The sequence below is a fragment of the Eutrigla gurnardus genome, assembly GCF_963514095.1.
Source record: "Eutrigla gurnardus genome assembly, chromosome: 6".
Lineage (NCBI taxonomy): Eukaryota > Metazoa > Chordata > Actinopteri > Perciformes > Triglidae > Eutrigla > Eutrigla gurnardus.
Genome location: NC_139920.1, coordinates 14808471 through 14824770, shown reverse-complemented (window position 1 = coordinate 14824770; position 16300 = coordinate 14808471). Strand labels below are relative to the sequence as shown.

At 42.4% G+C, this 16300-nt stretch overlaps 1 protein-coding gene across 5 annotated transcripts in view; it reads right to left on the bottom strand.

Moving 5' to 3' along the window:
• The window catches only part of lrp8 (low density lipoprotein receptor-related protein 8, apolipoprotein e receptor), a 153389-nt gene that overhangs the window by 135388 nt on the left and 1701 nt on the right, over positions 1–16300 (bottom strand). The gene's annotated exons all lie outside the window — the stretch shown is intronic.

The following is a 16300-nucleotide window of genomic DNA, read 5'->3' as shown; positions in this document are numbered from 1 at the left end:
CAAGCGGAGGGACTTCTCCTAATTTAGCTGTAATGGCAAAGATTCAGTGTTCTCGCAGTCGTTGGAATATAACCATCACTCACGGAGGAAGATGATTACAGATCGCTCAGCGCAGCCTGGGACGCTTTGTCAATATAAATATTTCAGCACAGACGCACAAAAGAAAAGCTGTTTTCTAGACATGCTGTCAAGCAAATTGCATTTGTGTACAGCGTTCAATAATATACACGTGGTTTCTTACTACAGTATTAGAGATCGGTATTCTCACAACTCTCAGGTATACACACAGCTAGTCAGAACTCTCTAAAAACACAAAGTCGTGCTTCAGTCTGAGTGTGTGTTCTTTTCCATTTCTTGCCCCATGAGCCTCTCCTTCCCTCATCAATGGCTGCTTTAGTGCATTAGTACAAAAGTCTGGGGTCTGCAGGGTGAACGGGGAACGGTCAGGCTCTTCCATTTACGACGGCGGGGTCACTGGCTGTACAGTCCCTCACAGCTAATGACCATCTCTGGGAACACACTGTGTGCAATGTGCTCACACACACACACACACACACGCAGGAAACTTCATCACTGCGACACAACCATAGGCAGGCTCACACACACACACACACGGACCCATTAACCGACACACCAATCTATAGTCTCTTCATCATGGTGACACTAACAGTAGGAAGCAGTCGCACATAAACACCCACCAGAGACACACACAGACACGCACAGATGCGAAGGATGCAGGATTCTCAAGATGCAGGGCTCATTAGAAATGCAAACACATACTCAGACATTGGCTTAAGGCACAAACGTGTGTGTTAGTGCACGGTATTTGAACTAACCTGTTTAATAATTATAACCCGATCAAAGCTGTTAAACCTGCTTTTTGTAATTGACCGCATCATGGAAAGTAACACATGCACACGCACACGCACACACACACACACACACACACACAGACATTTAAAGGCAAATGTATACAAAGACATTTTAACATTTCTGTCTTCCTGTCTTCGCTTCCACGCGTTCTACCTCCTCTGCACAATTCTTGCTGTTGATTTAAAAGCCCTCACTAGGGAGTGAGCTGTGAGGCACAGCACAATTTAAAATGAAGGGAAAGGAAAAAAAGACCGTTTGGAGGGAAGTCTTGTGTCTCACTGGTCTCAGATTAAAGATCTAAGGAGAACAGCCAAAGAACTGATGCAGCCAAGAGTTTAACCACACATGATAACACATTAAAACATAATGTAAATGTGTACATTTATGTGCTTAAATAATGTGAAATGCAAACATAAATAACCAATGGACTAGACAACAGAGGAAACTGGTGTTCTCCCTCAAAAACACACACATACATACAGAACTGGAGGACTGCACAAGCGTGTTGTGACAGCCTGAAAGAAGAATAAATGTGCATCGCAAGTGAAGCCATGAACCACGCATACAATAAAAATAGAGCATGCTAAAAAGAGATGTAATGCTTGCTACCATATGTACAAGAAATCCCATAAAGTGACCTAGATGTACTGTAAAACAAACAATCAAATCTACTACCCTTGGAACACACACACACAAACATAAGCACGTGCATCATCTCCACACTACGCATTACTAAACCACAATGCCGTCATCCTTTTATGGATTTAGGGCGGCAATTAAATGAAACATGAGAGCGAGCACATGATTAAAGATTTATCTGCCCAAGGTCCCCGCGGCCCCTTCCCTCCTCATCCACACACACAAACACACCTTCCACTGCTGTGACCATCTGGGGGTGCAGGAAGGAAGGCATTGATCTCATTAAAAAAAACTCTGGCTGTATGGAGCCCCCCCCACACACACACACACACACATACACACACACACACAAACACACACGCCCCCAAGTGCAAGTTGGTTTCATTTACTAAGTGAAGTACAGTACAAAAGTGGCATTTATTGAAATCTATTAGCCAGGGGTTGCTAACTTTGAACACATCTACATAAACACTCTAGAGACTTGGTGCTAATGTGATGAATTAAGGTCAGCAGCACATAAACACACACACACACACACACACACACACACACACACACACACACACACACACACACACACACACACACACACACACACACACACACACACACACACACACACACACACACACACACACACACGGTTTGTGGTTATTGCTTTATGCACTTCTTTGCATTACGTCCAGTAAAAATAGCATTGAAACAAACAGGTGACAAACGTGGCTCTTTGTACAGCAGCATGTTTTGCTTTGCCAAGTGACCTGAGATCAGCTATATGGCCGACAACAGCTTCAGCAAATTAACATTGTAGAACACTGCCAACTGCAAGTTTCACTCTGCCAAATGAGGAAAACATGTACATGTGTTTTATGCTATAACAGACACAAAAATTAATCAATCAGTCGATTAGATTTAGTCAATTTAGAGAAAGTAGTTTGACAACAATTTTGATAATAGTACAATTTCAAATGACCAAGGTTATTGCTATTACCTTCTGAAATGTGAAAATGTTCTGCTATACTCTTTATTATCATTGGATACTGAACATCTTTGGTTTGGTTAGGTTTAGGTTGGTGTGAGAAAATATAATTACTTCAAATTTGATATGTTCATAGTTGGGGTCATTGTGACTATGACTCCATTGGAAATTTCAGCAAACCTATTAAACATTTTGTATTACAGCTCAAATATGGGAAATAATGAATATTTTAATCAAAATTGAGCAAACATCTTCTTTAATTGGAACACAAAACATTTCACCAAACCTCTGAAGAAAAATATCTACTATTTAAACAGTTTTATTACATGAGGACTTCTTTGGGGACATCATATATTCCACACTATGAAGATTTAACGTATGATGTGTAAAACAATGTCATTTTTACTTGGTGTATAAATCCTCCTACGTGCTTTTCACCCACTCAAAGTACCATTAGAGGAACGGCATGAATAGAAACGCATCAAAATTCATGCAGTTTGTCTGTCCTTGCGCTGTCAGTGTCCAACATTATCAGTTATAAATTAGTTTTGTGAGAAAATTGACACGTAGTGAAAATGCTGCAGTCAATGCGTGAGAGTTGGCCCTCCTGTGCATTTAGAGCTGAGAATTACGTACACAGCTCAAAAGGTATTTGAACCCCTGCTAACTGATTGGTTGTGATAATAATAATAATAATCTTTCTGTGAATTTATAATCAAAATAATCGTATGTTGCAGTCACACACAGAGGAGTGAAGTATGAAGAGCTGAACTTCTATCAATTGTGATTTGGTTCGGAGTAAGAAAAGCAAAATGATTTATCAGTAACTATCAGGCTCATGCACTTTGATGTCCATCTTCTTATGTTAAAGTTGATATCCCGAGGTGTCTCCTCCTTCACCACTTGTTTTTCACCCCTCCATCAACTCCTTAAACACATAGGAGACTGAACCCATTTCATCCATCACTTGCCGAGTTTACCTTTCACCCTCTGGTACACTTACCTCATCCAACGTTATTCTTACTCAACTCAATCTTTCAAGTTTGGAGCATGGAAAAAAAAAACAGTGTTTGTGTTACCTCTGGATTCTTTAACAAGGTGCAAGAGTCTCTTCGTTAGAATTGGATCAATATGTCTGGAGTGTTCTCAGATGAAAACATTTTCGGGGCCCTTTGAAGTCTGGGAACCCTCCGTCTTCACATACCCCAACACACACTTGATATTTTCCACATTGCAAAAAAAAACATCTTTAAGGGTGGGAGCATCATTTTATGGCATCTGGATTATGGTTAAATGAGGTCATGGCTTTTTGACAGAAAGACATTGTGCCATTTCAATATTCATGACTTTGAGAAGGAGCTGGAAGTGAAGAGAATTAATCAGGCAATGTGAGGGGTCTTGATTACAGAAGGCGACCTGAGATTGTCTTCCCCTCCCTCAGCCAGTCGGCGGCGGGACAAAAGGGAAATCGCAATAAAAGGGCAATTATTCAGCAGTTACAGGGAGATTTGAACTGCTTCGGAGTTACGTCAAAGGACAGGGATGAAACTTGGCAGAAAGAAATTAGGTGGCGACAAATCGCCTTGGAAGGAGGATTTCAACTATGGCAGAAAAGGGCCATGCTCCATCTGTACAGTTCAGTGTCAGAAAATGGCACATAGCCACCAAATAGCTACTCAAATGAAAAAAGGCCTCCGAGCACTGTGGAAAAGAGACTTGTGGTCATCTTGGTGAACAAAAGGCGGTCTGCGTCGAGTGAGACTCACCTTCACTCACCTCTCTCTTCACAGAGGGATCAATACCTTTTCTCAAAGAAAAAGGAAATTGTCTTTGCCCACAAAATAGCTTTTCACTTTTGCTGTTTGGGGTGTAGCAGTGCAGTCTGAAAAGATTATCTGTTCTGAAAGTCTGAATCAAGTTAAAAGGGATAGTTCGGGTGTTTTCAAGTGAGGTCATCTAAGTTCTCCAGTTTGGAGATACAGACAGTTGTAAGAGCATGGTGGCAAAACAGTACATATGTTAGCCACCTAAAAGAAAGGACCACCTAACGAAAAGAAAATCAATATCCATTTATGGGTAAACTATATTTGGAATATTTTCACAGCTTTTTCTTGCTGTCAGACAGCCTTTTTATGGAGGCTCATCTCGCTACACAACAGGGAGACCCATATACAGACAGAGCATTTCCATCTTTCAACAGGCTCAATACAAACACTGATAGTGTTGAGTTATTTCTGTGTTGGTTGCCTCTCGTGGCTGAAGAAAAAAGGAAAAAAGTGTACCTAATAGGGTAGGGCAAAGAAATCGATTCATTTAAAAGTCGCGATTCCAAATCAATTCATAACTTCCAAAAATCTTCTTTTTTTATACTAAAAGTTTGTGCAAGTTTAGCATGAATTAATGCAATATATATATACATTTTTGTAATCTGTTTAACTTTTTTTTAAATGTAAATGATACAATCTTATACTCTCATGCCATAATTTGCCACACCACATTCTTTAGCTCACAGAGGTATGGAGTAGATCCTGAAGCATGTACTAATTCAAAAATCTATTTTGAATCGTGAATCATTTTGAATCGTGACCGCAAGAATCGAATTGAGAGACACCCAAAGATTTCCACCCCTAATACCTAATTTAAATATGAAGTTCCAATTGTTAGCTAATCAGCCACGCCTAACAATCAAACACCAGCTGAGCGCCCTGATGTCAAATAAAGAAGTATTCTTGTAGGAAGTGAGCAAAATGTGCAATGTAAAGTGACAAATCCCAAAAAATAACATCCTCCAGATAGAGTCAGGGTTTAATTAACCTGTCCGATCATTTATGAATGCATCGTCACACACGGAAAATTAGATCACGGCCTCCTTGTCTGAGGCAACTAAAGGTGAAATACAGCCAATAAATAAAGGAAACACATTACGGCAATAACACACGAGGGCCAATTACACTTAACTACTGCCTTCTGTCACAACTGAGTCACTGGGTCTTCACCATGCAGAGTGGAGTAAGTGCATGTGTCCACACGTGTCATTACTTAATAAAATAAATAAGCTCTGTGTTTCTAAAGCTGGGGAATTAAATATCCGCTGCTCAACTGAAATTAGCATTTAAGCAATCCATATACTTCCAAGTGTCTTTATTCTGCTTTTCCTCATTTGGGAATCTGTGCATTTCTTTCTAAGGGAAGGCAGGAGTTAAACAGTGAATCCAAAGTATCTGTGTAACCTGGAGGTCACTTGGCTCCCTGGTTTCTAACTTTGGAAGGTACTTGGAATTGAGCTCGGGTGATTTGTTTTGGATGTTCACTTGTGGGCATTACGTGTTGGCTTTTCAAATATCGTCTTGGGATTTTGCGGTGGTTCCACCTGAGCACAGCAGGCACTGCAGAGTGGAAATTCATGGGCAACAAGCGTGAAAATGAGCAGATGGGCCCTTGCAGCCGGGGACTCACGTCCTCAAACAGACTTATCTCACTGTTGGGGTTGCCTTTATTATGCGACAGTCGATGCTTCGCACACTTAAACAAACAGAACTATTATTATTACTTCTATTATCACACTCAAAATTCCATTTAAAAGCACTTTCAGGGTTATTCCTACATATTTATGGCAAGCAGCAGGAGTTGTCCTGTGATGTTATTTATTATTTGGGCCAAAGAACTCCTGTATGCTGCATAACATTCAGACAGTCTGAAAGTTATTGGTTAGACACGGAGGGAAAGATGGGAAATAAAGAAGCACAGCACAGAAGAAGCATTTAGAGAAAGACAGAATTGCTCATCAATAACAACACTTAAACTCCCCTAAGAAAACCTTTTGAAAAGCGATCCAACGCATAAAAATAGAACGTTTGTGCATCAAAACACGCAAGCCATGGTACAAATCAATATATCCAGCAGGAGCGCAGCATTGGTGAGATAGGACATCAAAAGTCTCTGAAACCAAACGAAAACCGAAAATTATTTTCGTACAAAGACGGTTCTTCTGCTTCGAGTATGTCAAAGAGAAGGTCACGGTATTATTATTCAACCTGCTACGGTCAGGCAGTCGATGCTAAATGCACACATGCAAGTGTGTGTGTGTGTGTGTGTGTGTGTGTGTGTGTGTGTGTGTGTGTGTGTGCAGCACGCAACAGATCATCTAGCTTCTTCATTTAATCATACTTAACCTCTGAGACCTGTCCAACGTAATCAGACAGCAACATAGACAGATGTTTTCCTTGCAGATACATGGAAACACACATTTATGTTAACCAGATAAGGATTTTATTTTAAAAAAGCTAATGAAAATTCTGTGAAAATAAGGGAGACAATGTGTGTGGAAATCTTGCAAAGGAGTATTGAGCCCCAACAGGATAATGCAGATTGCATTCAAGGTCACGACGCTATCTAGTGGTCGACCGATGTGGGTTTTTCAATGGCCGATGCCATTTTTTTGTTGTCAAACACAGTTTGAATAATCCCCATATCATAACTCTTACAGAGAGGACTTTATATCAGGAGTTATAGAATCATCAGAATGGGATTTATGTATTTCTCCTCAATTGATCTTCACTGCTTCCTCACTCTTTAATCGTCCTCCCCCTCCCCAGCCCCTTCATGTTGACTGTCTCAGTGTGTTGTGATAATAAAGCATTCTGCAGGTAAAAGTGTTAAATTAGCATTATGTGTACCTCTAAAACATAGGCTCCATGTGTGTGTGTGTGTGTGTGTGGATAAGCCATTTTTTTTTGATAACCGGCATTACCGAGCAGTAGCTCACCGCTCCACCTCACCCCACCATCCTGTAACGAATGACAAGCAAAATCCTCTCACGGTAAAAGACCCATTCACAGGCTTAGCTGGAAAGACATGTGTATGAAGGTGATATGTTGCAGGCGTGTGTGTGTGTCTAATCTACATAAACAGCTTCATTCAGAAGGGCAGATGGGAGCAACAAGAGCAAAAGAGCAAGACAGAGAAAGTGAGAGGAAAGTGTAGGCCAGGGAAAAACGTGGAAGAGAAAAGTTAATGAAAATATGCCGATGATGTCAACTCAACTTTCTCAAATCCATTTTTGGCTGATTAATTCCTCAATTAAGTCGACTCTTTCTATGGAATTTCTGTTAAAGATGTAATTAGTATTATATTACTGGCAAAAGTAACCATTACATTCAAATGAGGGCTCAAGCTGCATTAATTGCTTGGTCTGAAAATGTGAAAAAAAAAACTCAATCAGCAGTTCCCAGAGAGCCAGGCCAACATCTTTAAATAGCCTGCTTTGCTTTGTTTGTCGATCAGCTGTCCTACACCCAAAGATTTTACATTTACAATCGGGAGGAATACGGCGAGACCACAGGTGTCGCATTTGAAAAGGTAGCTTTGTAACGGTGTTTGTTGAACATTTATAAGCTGCTGTAGATTGCTGTAATCTGTTGACGCAAAATTGCAAAACAGCCTAGAATTGACTCACATTCATTGCAACAATTAGTATGCCGACACACAGATGCATTATATCTGGATTTGCTTTTTGTAATTATGCACGCATACACTTTCACAATTAACAGTAAAAGGGCTGATGGGAACTACAAATTAAATTGCTGTTATAACTTTGTTGACAAAAGCAAAAAGGGCTTCGAAGTACTTCATTAGGGTGATGGCTTCCAATTTACTGGCTGCATTTATGAAAGCTCTGCTTTTCAGCTTTGGCACGACAGACTTGTCGAACCTTAAACAGTCTGCATCAGTTAGTGTTTCCTGCTGCAGATGAGGGAGAGAGGTGCATTTTGATACACTTTCGGAGACCTTTTCATTCGTTGACACCTCTAAAGCCTCTTTCAATCTGCTTTCTCTCGGGAAGAATTGGCCCAGAAAATCTAATAGCACCCATCTGAGAACAAGTTCTTCCCAACATCCACAGAGATGTTCGCCACAACCCTAACTCCTACTTTTACACTTTGTAACTTCCATGTAAAACTTCTCTTGAAAACTTTTGCAGCACTCAGGGGCCCTATCTCTGTGTCAGCCCAGCAAACCGGTATTAGCAGCCATGTTTTATTCATCAGCATCCTTCGTTTGTCGTTTCATACGCCGCTCCCCGACTGAATGTACCAGGCGACGGAGCGCAAGGTGAAAAACAGGATTACAGAAAATGTAAATAATAATAAAATGGAGGCACATGAAGATATTCGGTTAATCTGAGCTGGGGATTAATGCCATGATACCCTGTCACGGCTGTGTTGGGGAGGGGGGGTGTGGGGATAACAACAGCAACACATAACAACACAAACACAAAGAGACACGTCAGAATGAGACGCAGCGAAACACGCACACACACACACGGTGGGGAAATAGGATTGCGGCGTTATCGGAGTTTGACTTTGAGTAAGTGACTTTGCAGCAGGGCAGCGCAGACAAACAACGCGAGGTAATCTGGCGAAAAAAGTGACGAGCTAATTCTGACAGGAAAGACAGAAGGGAGCGAGTGGGGTGCCGTGCACAGAAAGGGGGCGCGATATAGAGAGCAGGACCGAAAGAACAAGAATTAAAACTATTGAAATAAAGAGATGAATATCGCAAAGCAACATCCCCCCGCCCTTTATTCTTTAGACGTTTATTCCAGTTTATTGACTCTCCCATACTTACTCCAATTAAGTCATTCCTTCTCTGTGTCCACATACGCTTCACTTTGAATCATTTTTTACCGGCTATTACTTCTGCATTGTTCATCAGGCCAGAGGCAGTTGTTTCATTTTCAGCCACATTGTTCCTAAAAATTCAAATTAAGTTGCTGCTAATTCAAAAGGAACAATTGCTTCTGCTGCGGCTTCACATAAAATGGCACGTTAAATTGAATTAAGTTGGCTTTTGTTTGTCAGTAAACACCGACTGCTGTCATTCATGAAATATTCATCCACCAAAACATGACAACTGTCATTTCCTGCATCAGTCGACAGCGGTTCAGTTTGAAATGTTGCAGGGAGAAATGGAGGAAGAAGAAGCAGCCGCGGTGAAGTGTTGGAAGAAAAGCTGCAGGCAACAGGCTGCACCTCCTTCTAGCTCTGCTTTTGGTCTCCACCAACTCCTCAGGGAAATATAATGCTCTTTAGCAGCTAAATGCCCCGCTAGGTTCACTTAGAGCTGGGTTATCATTTATTACGATAATGTATCATCTTTCAACGTAATCATATCAAGATGGGCATCTGTGGCTCAGTGGTATTAACTTGTCCTGTTTGATCCCCGCTCCTGCTGTCCTCGACTGAGACACTAACTTTAACCCAAGAGTTTAAATTGAAGGAATCCTATATCCAGATATCATTGTACACAGTTACGTTGTCTTAATGGATAAAAACAAACATATGCTGACTCAAATTTCAAAGAAAACCTCATCCTTTTTGCAGCACAGTTCTTAATAAAATGATGATAAAAAATATTTATTTGACACAGTAGTATACAAAAAGGCTTTGCCTTGTGGTTATTTCACATATACTATTTATGTATTGAATCAACAGAAAAGGTTGTATATCATGATATATAATATTTCAGGATAGAAGATTTGAGCCATATCGCCAGGCCCTAGGTTCACCAGCTAGCCACTAACTTCCATGCTACTATCCATCTGCCTTTGTGTGCTGGGAAAGTAGCGTACAGCGGGTTTATTACCGACATCAGCAGCCAGCTGTGTCAGGAAACGACACTCTTAAGAGGGATAAGCGTGAACCAAAACAGTTAACTTACGGCCGTAAAAACCAAGACCGTGAGCTAAAACAAGCTGAAATGCTCCTTAAAAGCTGAAGAGGACTGCATAGTTTGGCAGTAATTCCCTGCGGGTTCATCACAACAAGTAACCCCTCTCACATCGCACATTCACACAGGAACTGATGAGGATGATTCGAGCTGGCAGCTCTGAGCTTTCAGTTATCAGCAGAAAATACAAGACACTAACTCGGCATTTCAGTGTGCCAATTAATGACTGATGCATTCTAACATTACTTGAAGAAAATCTGCAATATTTCAAAGAAACTTTCAAACTGTTGCGCAATGGATTTAAACCATCCCCCGAGGTAACCATCCCAAATATATGCATTAAAAACAGAACACGATATTTAGGAAATGTAATCAGTTTCGGGACACCTCCCTGATTAGATGCTTACAAATTTCCCCCCTGAATAACCCAGAAGTTAGGTTTTATGAAAACCTTGTTCTGAAAAATATTCCCTTATTTTTGATGAAGCAATGATGGGACATGAACATAAGAATAAGAGAGGACGAAGAGGATGATATAGCTCCCCCCCCTCCTTTTTTTTTTATTTGTGTATCAACATACACAAAGAGAAATGAGGCCTCAAGCAGAGGCAAACTGACTCGTCCGTTATTTGCTTTCGCTGACACACACATGCATTTCTCACAGTGCAGATTCTCACCCACTGAGACACTCACTAATTGGATTAGAAGTATGTAGATGGGGAGTGCATCTCACTTTATCTCTCTCAAACACAGACACAAACACACACACACGCGGATGTGCTAAACTCAACGAGAAGTTTCTACACTGTGTACACACAAACACACACACACACACACACACACACACACACACACACACACACACACACACACACACACACACACACACACACACACACACACACACACACACACACACACAGCATCTGCTTGCGTCCTTGCAAGTTTGCCTCAATTCATTTCACTGCCCTTCATGTCAACACAAAGCCATTACACCAAAGGTCTGGTGAAAAGACAGAGAGGGGTAACAAATGTTGAAGTGGAAGCTAGAAAGGGAGCAAGTGGCAAAAAAAAAAAAAAAAAAAGAAGTGGGCAAAAATGAAGAAGAGAGAATGAAGGAGAGCGTAAACGCCTCAGGCTACCACTGACCTCAGCTAAAATTACCCTGCTGCTGTTTTGCACCACTGCACCCTACACCTATTCAGCACACCAGCTTGTACGGCATCATACAGCGTCTGACAAAAGGTGGTCCCCTGCCATATTTTTGGTCTGTCAATTGTCAGCTTAGCAATGTTGCACGAGGTAATATCATTTTGTGTCATATCTTCCATATTCAAGGAATATTTTAGAGGGAATTGGCCAGCTGGCAGTCAAATTAGAGGCTTGATGTTTTATTCTAAGAAAGTTGTTGATACTCTTTTTGAAACCATTTCATAAACGTCATTCATTAACGACCATGGTTAATTTCTAAGGGAGCAGAGAACGTAGCCATTTTTAAAATGTTTTTCAACACGCAGACCAGTCAGACCCGTCAGCCGTGGCTGTTTAGCATCAGATTTCCCCTTCAAACTGTCAAAAGGTAATTTCCTTCTATATTGGTCTCTGATTGTCATCAAAAACGCAGAAGTCAGCTGTTGGCAAGAGTAATCAGGAACATCAGGGCATATTGTGTTTGTGCCCAGGAATGAAGTTATGCTAACCGAAAGTGCAGCACATTTGGAGTCGCCGTCATTGAACATGGAACGGAGAAATGATGCTCAAAACTGTAAAATAAGACCCAAGTTGTCTGGCAAGTTTACAGAACTAGCCAATCCCCCCCAAAACAGTTTTTTCCATTCCTTTTGTAACTTGTGTGTTGTCATCCCTTTTTTGAAATGCTTTCTCTCCGCACACAAAGCCGACCAGATGAAACCCGCAGACGTACTTGCTTATAGACACACACACACACACACACACACACAAACACACAGACACACAGACACACACACTAGTAGTTACAGAGCACAGCGGTGGGTTACTTTCTCAGGAGAATAGAGCACTACAGCTGCGTACTCCCCTCACAAACATACACACAACACTATATGTCCTCAGTCCAATACAGAAGAACAACACAAAAGATGGAGTGGGGTGTCATCGCGCGCTTGTGTGCGTGGTCGTTAATGGGCAAAGGTGTGTTAGACACAGCAGAATATGAATATGAGTAAAACAATTAACAGCATGTTGAACCCTTAGTTCAGCAGAAGCCTTGTTTGTCTCATTTTATTTTGTGCCAGTCCTGCCACACAGTCCTGCTACTCTACCAGTGTGTGTGTGTGTGTGTGTGTGTGTGTGTGTGTGCGTGTGCGTGTGCGTGTGTGTGTGGGTGGATGTATGTGTGTGTGTGTGCGTGTGCAATTGATTAAGCTCCTGGTCCCTTTGACCTTATACTCCCATTAAAAGTCTGACCCCAGCTGTGCGAGCAGTGTGTGTGTGCGTGTGTGTGTGTGTGTGTGTGTGTAGCAGCAGGATACCAAAATGTGTTTCTATGAGCCTATCAGTACAATGCCTTTTATGCCTGAAGCGCTTCTCTGCAGTCTCTTATTACAGTGTCGGGTGTGTGTGTGTGCGCCTGTTCTCTCTCACACACACACACACACACACACACACACACACACACACACACACACACACACACACACACACACACACACACACACACACACACACACACACACACACACACACACACACACACACACACACACACACACACACACACACACATACCCACAGCAGCGGCGTGAAATGTGTTTTGATGTCTCCTCTATGGGAAACTGGTCTGAGACTGCAGAGGAGACGCTCTCCTTCTCAGACCTGCTCAGACTCATTGTCCTGCTGTGACACACACACACACACACATATACACACACACACACACACACACACACACACACATGGATGCGATAAACTCAACGAGGAGTTTCTTCCCACTATATAGTCTTTGCTTGTAACTGTCTGAAACAGTAGGTTTTCATGGTTCACTGAAGGTTAAGGATTCTGAATTTGTTCCTATAATGTCATGTGTTTTTTAGCACCATCCGTAACGAGGGTTGAAACTCTACTACTGGCTCAGTGATTTCTCCCTTAGTGTGCGGATTGCTTTATTTTGTCCCAACAGTAAAAGCCTGAGACAAATTTCCCCTATGGTAGCCAAAAAAGTCTAATCTGATCTAAACACTCAATGATATTCAATAAACAATGATACAAAACAAGGAAAAGCAGCAAAGTCTCACATTTGTAAAGACGTAAACCACTCATATTTGGCATTGTTGTTCTCTGTACAGCAACGTAGGAGCGGAAGAACAATTGAAAAAACGAATATGAGGTTCAGATAAGAGATGATTTTACGAGTGGCACTTTGGATTAGGCATGTTTAAATCCACTTAAATCCGCTGGAAAGGCGATAAGGCCTTTTTGCAGCATATTCGACAGCCAAAATATAGGTCATGCAGAACCATGCAGAGGTGGAGAGTTGCCACGAGTATGCTTACATGTGTGCCTAAGTGTTGTGTTTAGTACAAAAGGAAAGCACATGCATGCCCAAAGCCCCCACACCGCCACCACCACCATCATCACCACCACTTTACTGTCTCCCAGGGCAACAAGAAATCGAGCAAGAGGCATGTTGAGAATGAAGAAAAGAGAGGGGAGGAGAGGAACGGGACGACGAAGAGGGGAAGGGAGAGTGAAAGAAAGGAGAGGCGAAGGCACAAAAGACAACCGAATCTACCAACACTGACTCTGATCCAGCTGCTGGAGGGAGGATGCTGCAGGGGGAATCCTGCACTGAGAGCCGAGTGTGTGAACAGAGAATGAGACGTGCGAAGTGACGACTGACTGACATGCACACGCACACACACACACAACACCATAGCTCAAACTCACACACACACACATGCAAACAGTTCACGCCTGCTGTGTTTTGCGTGCACAGTGATGCCTTTAGCGACTGGGCAGGAACAATGTCACCAGAACACAATTGCATCACGGCAGGTTTTAACACTCAAAGTAGGTGTCATAATGCACAGATTGCACTGTTCATCAACTGCGTTAGATTTGTTCGGAAACCAATTTCGGCGGGTTATAAAGCACGGCCTCAATCCAGGACATTTAACATGATAACCGGCGGCATCTTTCCACAAGTTTAACAAATTAATCAGCTCACAGTCTAGTGCAGACGTCTACAATGTTGAACCGGTCTGTAATTAGCTGGGAATAACATCATCAGTTAGCCAGTGCAAGAGAGACAAATGATGATATATTTTATAACAGCTTAAAATACATCACATTTCAATGTATTAAAATAGGTAAAACATGCATCATTAATTAGGGAAAATCTGTATACGGTATAGGTTTTATGGCTTATTATATAACTCTATTTAGACACATATGACAGCTTTTCCAATCATATAGACATGTTCTTTCATTCATTTTGGAAGTGAAAAGCAAAGAACGAAGACGTGAGCGTTATCCAATCAGGTGTGGGAAGGACGCTTAGCGAATAAGAGCAATGTCCTTCATTTGATGTACAGCCTACATTGAATGACACCAACATGAGTCATTTTCTTTACAATTATACAATATCTGCTCTCTTCTCCATTAACCCCCTGTCCATTCTCCATAATGCTCCTATTTCCTCCTCATCAGGTCTGCTCTACAACGTCCTGTTCCTCCCAATCAAATCTGTCCCATCTTTTCTGGCCATTCCTCTCCTCCTCAACCTCGTCCTCCTCTCCACTGAGCTCTGCTGGCGATATTGGTTTTTTTTTTGGGGGGGGGGGGGCACAGTAGCAGCGCTGGCATCTGCTCGAAGGGGCTGGCACACCGCCAGCCACTGAGCATCACTCCGGCAACCAGAGTCACGCTGTTGGATTTATCTCCAACCAACCTGTCAGCTGATGCTCTTTGTGGGCGCAGGACGAGTGGGCATAGCCTCTTTGGCATTCGCACTGCCAAGGTGCCCACAGGAGATTTAAAAAATGAGGGGGGGGGGGGGGGGGGGGGTCTTCATGGGTGCTACAATGCTGCGGAAGTGAGACAGGTTTTTTTCTCAAAATTCCAACACTGGCTGAGGGCTTAAGCACTCAAAGAAGGGAGCGTGCAAGGTGAGGAGGGAGGCAGCGTGGGCGAAGGGGGGAGGTAAAGAGATAAGGCACAGCATGAGGTAAAAAGTAGATAAGAGTCGGGGACTGAGCAGGTGGAGAGGTGGAGAGAGTGACAGGAAAGCATAACCACGTCTGAACAGGATACATGGCGAAAAGGAGTGAGGAGAGAAGACGGTGGCAGAGCGGCTTTCCTGCCACAGACACAAAGTGGCTCCGTTAACAGTTATCTCGCGGCTTAAGTACCGTTTTCACATTTTCTTTGAGCGACTCTTCAGCCCAACAACAAAGTAAACCACACCTGCTGAAGGGAAGGAGAGCTCATTAAAATCTAATTCCACTTCCATCAAGTATTGCCCACTAAATGTCCAATAACCCCCCCGTTAGTCTGAGACGTGCACGTTAAAATGTCACGCCATCCATCCACGGAGCTCCCCAGATATGCGGCGTGCCGTTCCCCAAGATAAGCAATGAATCAATTGGCAGCTAATGCAAACATTCAAGCAATTAGTACCACGACAAATTGATAAGCGATGATTACTCCGCTGGTTGTCCGTGCAATTTCCTGAATGGAACGGAGTCAGTCAAACCGAAATCACGCACTGCGGGTCTTTTTCACACGTTCCTGAAGGACATCATTCAATACGTGATGGCACGATATCATGTATGGCAATGTATGTACTTGAAACTCCAATTAAAATCCCCCCCGGCCGGCAAAAGCTGAGGCCCCCTTGAGAACGGGATAGCAAGCCAATTTGCGATCAGCCATATCTAAGAGTCACAGTATTTGATTTGCATTAGAACATGCTGCATTACTCAGCAGTGAGTTGTCATGACGCATGAAGCCGCAATTTGATCGTACCATTTCAGATATGACCCAATCTGTGAAGCCATTGTGTACCCAGAGAGCATTATGAGACAGTATAGCAGGGTGAGCCGA